This window comes from Lithobates pipiens, unplaced genomic scaffold, assembly GCF_037356315.1.
Source record: "Lithobates pipiens isolate NorthernLeopardFrog02 unplaced genomic scaffold, aLitPip1_a1.2 Scaffold_19, whole genome shotgun sequence".
NCBI lineage: Eukaryota > Metazoa > Chordata > Amphibia > Anura > Ranidae > Lithobates > Lithobates pipiens.
The window spans coordinates 197,519,975-197,525,974 of NW_027507764.1; the positions used below are offsets into that span (position 1 = coordinate 197,519,975).

The window sequence follows — 6,000 nt, forward strand, 5'->3', positions numbered from 1 at the left end:
TTGGTATTAGTCTCTTTCAGTCCCTGGACAACAGTGCTCAGATCTTGTCTGTGCAACTCTCCACCTCTGCCTTGAGAGTGTGTGAGAGCAATAGTCCCCCATATGTGTCAGGGCAGTCCATCAGCATGTGAATTGGAAAGAAGAAAGAGGTGGAGGAGTAGAGGGGGGAAATGGGGAAAGAAGAGGGAGAGATCACATTAGCAAGATTCGCCAACTACTACCCCCATAGCACTTATACCCCTCCTTTTAAGCTTGCCTGACATTTTTCTGGGGGGAGGTGATACTTATTTGGGGAAGGGTACGCAGCTTATGGCTGAAGGATTGTACATTTTATTGTTGCTGTTGCAAGGCGTTAGAAATGACCACCTCTATGTTCTGCTGGCCGCTCTTCACTCTGTTTTGTAGAATAGCAGGAAGCCTTTGGCTTTGTTTTTTCTCCTTGCAGCCAAGCTTCAAGGGTCCTGACTATATTGAAAGAAATATAAAAAAACCCAACTGGCTGCTGAGTGCCTGGCAAGAGAAAGAATATGCTGGCAAAGCAGAGAAACTACAGACATGCCTGGCCTCTGCTATACACAGCCCAACCACAGCATCAATACCAAAAAATGCAAAAAATAAATAAAAAAATAAAATAACTGCAGGTGGCAATTTGCCAGTCTGGTCAGAAAATTTCCAATAAATTATATAGGGGAGTGGTTGCAGTACAAATAGCTTGGAAAAAGAGGGCTTAGCCCTTGTACACACGGTCAGAGAATCCGTCGGAATGTGTCCTATCGGACCGTGTCGTCAGATAATCCGACTGTGTGTGGTATGCATCGGACTGATTCCGTCGGAATATCCGTCGGACCCAATTTTCCAACATGTTGGAAATATTTCCCGACCAACTGGGCCGGTCGGACACACTCCAATCATGTGTAGCGAATTTTGATCGGACCAAGTGCCACGCATGCTCAGATCAAATTCCTACATCAAAGCTATTGGCTACTAGCCTGAATGTAGTCCCATCTACGTCATCACGTTCTGAAAGATCGGATTTTTCGACAACTTAGTTCGACCGTGTGTATGCAACAGTTTCGGACAAGATCCGACGGACAAAATCCGACTGAAAAAATCAGTGTGTACAGGGGCTTAGACTGCAAGACTTGGGTGTGATTGCCTGCACAATATTCATGGCTATTCTCCTTCAAATAAAAACATTCAAATTTTTTTTTTGTCTCTTCTTTTTATATTGCACTAGCTTACGCAAGCTGTTTCCCCACTGTCCAGTCACTGTAATATACTTGTGCCTATAGTCTCTCATATGATACAAGGTTATGTTTATTGCATGTTAAAACCTGTCTTGTTTTTTTCTATTTGCCGCCTATTTAAGTGCTTGGGTACTGTCCTGAGGCTAGCCAATGTCTAGCAAACCCATACCTGATGTCTATATTTAGAAAATATTAAGAATAATTGGGGGTACCGGGATAGGTGGATCTTCTGTTGCAGGTTTGAAGTATTTTTGTGCTACATTTGCATGGATATATAGCCACAGTGTAAATGGCAGTGGCAAGACTCTGATTCCTGCTGCTGTTTTTGGCATACTGTGCTCAAAAGGTTGCCTACCCCTGTATTTGACTATTTTCACAAATTAGTATTAATATAATATTGTTGACGTGCAGGCCAGAATTCTGAAATTTTGACTGACATTTTTTCCTTCATTTAATTTTTAGGTGGCATGTCAGCAAAAGATGGCATATCAGACCTGCTCATCCTGCTTTTCATCATTATATTAACATCATTGCAATAATGTCAGTTTTAAATGATTTTGGTTCACTTAACAAGCAATATAAATGATAAAATCAGTTTAACTGATTTTGGAATAGGTTTAGTATACATTTTAACATAACAGAGTCAGTTTTCATTTGAAAATCTGATAAGGATCTCAATACAGTAAATGTGGTGCCCAACCATTTCTATTTTACATTCTTTTATTCCACCTTTATACTTTTTATTTTAACTCTAATTACTTGTCCTTTTTCTCTCCTTGATCTGTGCCCAAGGCACTTATCCTTGCTGGAGAATTGTAGTTCTCTTTTCTAACCCTATCTTAATTTTCTATTTCTCGTCTCACTGTAAACATTTGTTGGCTAACAAGTTATAGTCCATTGTGACATACAATTCTTGATGCTTCTTTATTGTATTATAAGGTTAAATGTCATCAATGAGTTTACTTTAGACTGATTTTCCTTTTAATATATACATGAAAGGTATTCAAAGCAATACATGTCTGAATGCTTAACATGTGTCACATAAAGAATTATATGTCTTTTTTGTTGTATTTACTTTATGTTATGCAATAAATCTTATAATAAAATGAAAGGAAACCAATTGTGATTAATATTGGTGTTAATTTAGAGTGTGTGCATATATTTTTTACTCGATTAGAAACGATCCTGGAGTGGGGCTTTAAGAGAAACTATAATAGCAAGTTTTAATTTTTTTTAAAGCAGTAGTGAACTCTTGTAAAAAAAATTGTGCCCCTGCAGGTTAATGTCATAATACGCTATATGCATCACATACTAGCACATTATGACAGACTTACCTAAAAAAACAAAGTCTTTTAGTGGCTCGCTGTCACTGCTGTTGGTGGCCATTTGAATGCCTGGGTTGAGATTAAGTCACTCCCACGCATGTGCATGGGAGTCATGATTGCAGTATTGTTCCCTGAATTGACAGCGTAAACTGTATATATATATATACACACACACACACACACACACACACACACACACACACACACACAGGAGTGTGTCTATGGGAATGTTTGAGGTCAGGCATTGATGTTGGACATGGAGGCCTGGCTCGCAGTCTCCACTCTAATTCATCCCAAAGGTAGTCTACCGGGTTAAGATTAGGACTGTTGAGTCCTTCCACATCAAACTTGTTCATCCATGTCTTTATGGACCTTGCTTTATTTACTAGTGTGCAGTGATGTTGGAAAAGGAAGGGGCTATCCCAAAACCGTTCCCACAAAGTTGGGAGCATGAAATTGTCCAAAATGTCTTGGTATGCTGACGCCTTAAGAGTTCCCTTGATTGGAACTAAGGGGCCAAGCCCAAGCCTTAAAACAACCCCACACCATAATCCCCCCTCCACCAAATGATTTGTACTAGTGCACAAAGTAAGGTCCATAAAGACATGGATAAATGAGTTTGGGGTGGAGGAACTTGACTGGCCTGCACAGAGTCCTGACCTCAACCCGATAGAACAACTTTGGGATGAATTAGAGCGGAGACCGTGAGCCATGCCTTCTCGTCCAACTCCAGTGCCTGACCTCAAACATTCCCATAGACACAGTCCTTAACCTTGTGGACAGACTTCCCAGAAGGGTTGAAGTTGTTCTAGCTGCAAAGGGTGGGCCTACTCAATATTGAACAGGGCTTTTTTTTCTGCCAAAAAACGCACCAGAACTGCGTTCCGGAACCTTTGGCAGCTCTCTCGTCTCCAACCTGTCATTTAATACTGAAGCTAGTAGAGGAAGTTTTCTGCACAGTTCACTTCCTATACTGGCTTCCCTCAGGGCTGCTGCCCTCATGCCGTGGTGAGTGCTTCAGGTCCCAACCTTCAACTGCTGCAGTGATTCCAGAGGAAGCTTCCATCCCTTCTTGCTGCCACTACTCAGCTTTTGTAGCATGAAGCCAGAAGGAGCCCTAAAACACCTACTCAGCTCTGTGCTACAGTAGGGGGAGCTCTCCGATCCACTGTACTTTGCTGTGGAAAAAAAGCCTGCACATACCACAGGGAACGGTGATGGCAGAAGAGGTGAGGGATCTGTCACTGTGAATGAAAACGAGGGAGAGCTTTGCAGAGAGCTCATTCAGAGAGGAGTGCACTGTGAATGTGTGTGAGGGAGGGTGAATATGTGCAGAGATATAAAGTGTGTGTGTGTGTGTGTTTAGCAGAGGGGAGAGCATTGTACACAGAGGAGATCTGGGGGAATTTGTGCAGGTAACCTTGGAAAGTATGTGTGTGTGTGTGTGTGTGTGTGTGTGTGTGTGTGTGTGTGTGATTGGTTAGGGCAGCGGAGAGGAGTTCTGGGGGGATTTATACAGAAAAGAGATCTGGGGGGGGGGGGTGGGGGTTTGTACAGATAGGAGATCTGGGGGGATTTGTAATGAGAGTGGAGATGGGGGATTTGTGAGGAGAGGAGATCTGGGGGGATTTGTACAGAGAGGAGATCTGGGGGGATTTGTACAGAGAGGAGATCTGGGGGGGATCTGTACAGAGAGGAGAGCTGGGGGGATTTGTGAGAGGAGATCTGGGGGGGATTTGTGATGAGAGAGGAGCTAGGGTGATTTGTGATGAGAGGGGAGCTGGGAGGATTTGTGATGAGAGGAGAGCTGGGGGGATTTGTGATGAGAGGGGAGCTGGGGGGATTTGTACCAATAGGGGAGCTGGGGGGATTTGTGATGAGAGGGGAGCTGGGAGTATTTGTGATGAGAGGGAGCTGGGAGTATTTGTGATGAGAAGGGAGCTGGGGAGATTTTGATGAGAGGTGAGCTGGGGGATTTGTGATGATAGGAGAGCTGAGGGGATTTGTACAGAGAGGGGAGGTGGGGGATTTGCCATAAGAGTTGAGCTGGGGGATTTGTGATGAGAGTAGAGCTGAGGGGATTTGTACAGAGAGGGGAGCTGGGGGTATTTGTGATGAGAGGGGAGCTGGAGGTATTTGTGATGAGAGGGGAGCTGGGGGTATTTGTGATAATAGGGGAGCTGGGGGTATTTGTGATGAGAGGGGAGCTGGGGGGGGTATTTGTGATGAGAGGGGAGCTGGGGGGGATTTATGATGAGAGGAGAGCTGGGGGGATTTGTGATGAGAGGAGAGCTGGGGGAATTTGTGATGAGAGGAAAGCTGGGGGGATTTGTGATGAGAGGGGAGCTGGGGGGATTTATGATGATAGGGGAGCTGGGGGGGATTTGTGATGAGAGGCGAGCTGGGGGGATTTGTGATGAGAGGGGAGCTGGGGGGGATTTTTGATGAGAGGGGAGCTGGGGGGATTTGTGATGAGAGGAGAGCTGGGGGGATTTTTACAGAGAGGGGAGCTGGAAGGATTTATGATGAGAGGGGAGCTGGGGGGGATTTTTGATGAGATGCGAGCTGGGGGGGGATTTGTGATGAGAGGAGAGCTGGAGGAGATTTGTGATGAGAGGGGAGCTGGGGGGATTTTTACAGAGAGGAGAGCTGGGGGGAATTTGGGGTTATTCGCCTTATATGATACGCAGTTCTAAGCCTTAACTCATTACAATTTTTTGGCTCTGCTGTAGGTGTGGATGGGGGCAGGATTTTGGTGTGGTTGGGACAGGGTTTGGTGATGGTTGCCCTGTATATATAATATATATACAGTGCGTGTATATGTGTGTGTGTATATGTATATATATATATATATATATATATATATATATATATATATAGCACTGACCCCCGAAGGAGCTGCTGGTTTTGTTGGGCTTACCATTACCTTCTTGACCTCGCCTCCGTCTAGGGGTTCCCGTGGTAGATGGCCCAAAAAAATGCAGAAACTGACATTGGATCCTCTTTTGGGTCATTTATTTTAGAAGATAACACAGTTTCTTAATAAAGGGTAGAGGGTTAGGAAGGAAGTTCAGGTACTTTTGGAACTGCAAAATCCAGAGAATAAACGTTTCACGGCTGGATTCTCACAACCTCCGGATAGACCTCCTCTCACTAGGCCTAACAGCCGGCAAGGTGTTAAGTAAAGCAAAGTCTCTGCCACAGACTTGGATGTAGAACACTTGAGAAATAAAAGTCTCTGCCACAGATTTGAATGTAGAACATTTGAGAAATAAAAGTCTCTGCCACAGACTTGGATGTAACTGAGGGACGTAGACAGATTTAGAGCACTATCATGCGGTACCAGTATATCTCAGCCGGTCCGGCGATACCGTATGAATAAAGATCCGCAAAGTGTCCTTCAACTGAGCCTCCAGGCTCCTTCTGAG

The 6,000-nt window shown here is 44.3% G+C and overlaps 1 protein-coding gene across 1 annotated transcript in view; it reads left to right on the plus strand.

Annotated features, from left to right (window-relative positions):
- LOC143998037 (epidermal growth factor receptor-like) overlaps window positions 1-2,240 on the plus strand; it is a 77,405-nt gene extending 75,165 nt beyond the window's left edge. The window contains exon 13 of the mRNA XM_077493816.1: window positions 1,710-2,240. The gene's annotated coding sequence lies outside the window, so the exon portion shown is untranslated. The remainder of the gene's footprint in view (window positions 1-1,709) is intronic.
- The last annotated feature ends 3,760 nt before the right edge of the window (window positions 2,241-6,000 follow it).